We start from the raw sequence: 2,795 nt of genomic DNA, 5'->3' as shown, positions 1-2,795 counted from the left end.
AGTAATATCAGAAAATCTTACTACCTCTAAATTTGGTTGGCACATATATATGAAAGACAGAAATTATGAATTAAATAGAATCCATTGCAAAAAGGCTTTTTGCTGCTTATTTTTAATAAAATGACCAAGATATGAGAGGAATCATTTTACTTGGTTGTCGTATTACTGATTGAGGAACTGTGTGGGCAAATCTGTAAAATCTCTACTTTTAAATGTTTTAAAGTAAACATGTTAAATAGACATTTTAAAATATCCTTCATGACAGGATTTATGCTAATGACATATGGAAGAATACCTCAATTATTCAAGTATTCGTTGAGGTCGGAATGCCATTCTGATAAGTAAAGTATTATAGCATCAAGATGAATTTTATTGACATATTATTTTTGTTGACTATGTCCAAGGTTCAAGATCAAAACTTCTTCCCTGTGATACAAATCTAAATCACAGATACATACAAAATCCTCACTTTCAACTGCCGAGGATTCACTAATTCAAGGAACTGGTTGGAATTTACAGAAATGAAGTTGGTTTTATCACAAATGTCAATTGTAGAATTAGACGCTACAAAACATTTTACGTGGACCTCTACAAAAATATTCATTTCACCAAAGCTGGATTACTGGCAGTGTAAAACTCTCAAGATTAATTTTAAAGTTAACGAATCAAAGGCCCAGTATTAGGAGGTTTAAAATGACTAACATTCATATGATGCCAGGAAACACTCAAGTTTGTAACTACATAGGACTTAATATTGGTTGATAATTATGGATACTGGAGGTTATGAATGAAAATGTGGTGAACTAAATAAGTTCAAGAATTAATGGAAAAAGACTTAGAATACATGATACTCTAAAGTCATATTTATAGGCTCAAATTTGGGTCTGACAATTCAAGCCTTTAAATGTCTTTCACATATCTGACAAGTAAGACTAATGCTAATATCCAATATTTGTCAAAAAGAAGGAAAAATGTCCACTTTCCAATGAAGTCTGAAAATAGCAACAAATTCTGAACCAGAAGTCATAGAAGATAGTCACAAGAATGCAAAAATTCCCTGCAGAAGTATTCCACTAAGCAATTACAAATATGAGGAAACACTTTTAAAATTTCCATGACTATAAGAAGGATCTCCTCCTTTGTACACACTTTGCACAACTAAAGATTTTTATTTGCTGCAGGAAACAAGATTGTAAATAGCAGTGCATTCTTAGGAATAAATGGGTATTTCTGTCTGGTTCCAGTACAGTCAGGTTAGTACAGAAATACTTGAGTATCAGGACATTCACTTTAGTGGAAAAATCCAAGTTTCTCCCAAAACCATTCTTCAGTTGGGTCTTCAGTATTTCTTATTTCAAGAACCTTAGTTAGCTGAGCTCTTTGAACTAGCTTATTCTTACTCCCAGCAGACATCATCTGTTGTTCAGGCTTGCACCCAACAGGACAAGAGAAAGTAAAACACAGAGGGTAAGAAACTCTTCCATCCTCGTGGTGATAGGTATAACTACATACAGCGAAGCGACGTTGTCATTCTGGGAGCTCCTCAGCTGAAATACTCTCATGCTCTTCATCCAGGACAACCAGCCATTTATATTGTCAATCTTCATTAGAAGAGCAGCATTGCTAGTTTCTTTGCAAAAACGAAACTTTCTCAGTTTCTCCACAGGATCTTCAGCAACATCACAAACCACTAGAGATTCACTCATTTTCCTTCTGGCCCGGCCAAAACCCTGCAGAGCCTTTCCTAGGGCCTGTTCAAGCACGAATTCCATTTGAGCCTTTTCTCTCCTATAGCTTCCTCCCTGAGCTCTGGGATATTCTCACAGGTGGATATGTGATCCCCTCACTTTGCTAAGGCAGATCACAGCCATTTCTTGCCTTTTCAGCTCACACAGCACTTATCTGGGTCCTGCCATACCTACGCCTTAGGACATTCAGTCAAGAGGTGAGAGACTCTCTTATTCCATGGCTGCTGGTGCAGCCCACCTGCTGTGTTTCCTCTCAGAGAGACCTGGGTTGAAAGCCAAGCCTTATTTCCTCTGCTTCAAGTGCTGGCACATAGTAGGTGTTAAGTTAATACTTCTTGCTTTTAACTATGGGACTCTGGGCAAGTGACTTCAGGTCTCTAAGCCTCAATTCCCTCTTCTGGCCAATGTGCAATAGAATCTTTCTACTGCTGACTCATGTGGTTCTTGAGAGGAAGGCAATGGTGACTGGCCCTGTGCTTCATTAGGACAGATGAGGAATCTCCCTCTGCCAATGCCAGCTGTCTCCTCTACAACTTACAGGCTTGGGGAACAGTCAAAAAGATCGAGAGATTTGGGAACCAATCTGGAACTATGCCCAAAATCATAAATTATAGATTGTGCCCACACTTGTAAATCTGGTTACACCCTTTGAACCAGCAATACCACTACTAGGTCTGTTTCTCAAGATTATTAGGAGAAAAGGGAAAAAACTTCCATGTTCTAAAACATTCATAGCAGCTCTGTTTGTGGTGGCAAAGAACTGGAAATTGAGGGGAAGCCCATTACTTGGGGCATGGCTGAAACAGTTGTGCCATATGATCATGATGGAATACTACTAGACTATAAGAAACAATGAGCTCAGTGATCTTAGTAAAACATGGAAAGACTTACATGAAATAATGAAAAGCAAGATGAGAACAACAAAGAGAACACTGTATACAGTGACAGAAATATCACTTTAAGACTGACTTTAGGCAAGTAAATCATTTAGAATATTATAAAAACCCAAATTTACTACAGAGATATATAAAGGAATGTGCTATCTGC

The 2,795-nt window shown here is 37.6% G+C and overlaps 1 pseudogene; it reads right to left on the bottom strand.

Annotated features, from left to right (window-relative positions):
• Window positions 1-340: 340 nt before the first annotated feature.
• LOC140497743 (glia maturation factor beta pseudogene) lies at window positions 341-2,401 on the bottom strand (annotated as a pseudogene).
• Between the last annotated feature and the right edge of the window lie 394 nt (window positions 2,402-2,795).

The sequence above is a fragment of the Notamacropus eugenii genome, chromosome 3, assembly GCF_028372415.1.
Source record: "Notamacropus eugenii isolate mMacEug1 chromosome 3, mMacEug1.pri_v2, whole genome shotgun sequence".
Taxonomy (NCBI): Eukaryota; Metazoa; Chordata; class Mammalia; order Diprotodontia; family Macropodidae; genus Notamacropus; species Notamacropus eugenii.
Note: the sequence above shows the minus strand (reverse complement) of the source record. Positions and strands in the feature narration are given on the sequence as shown.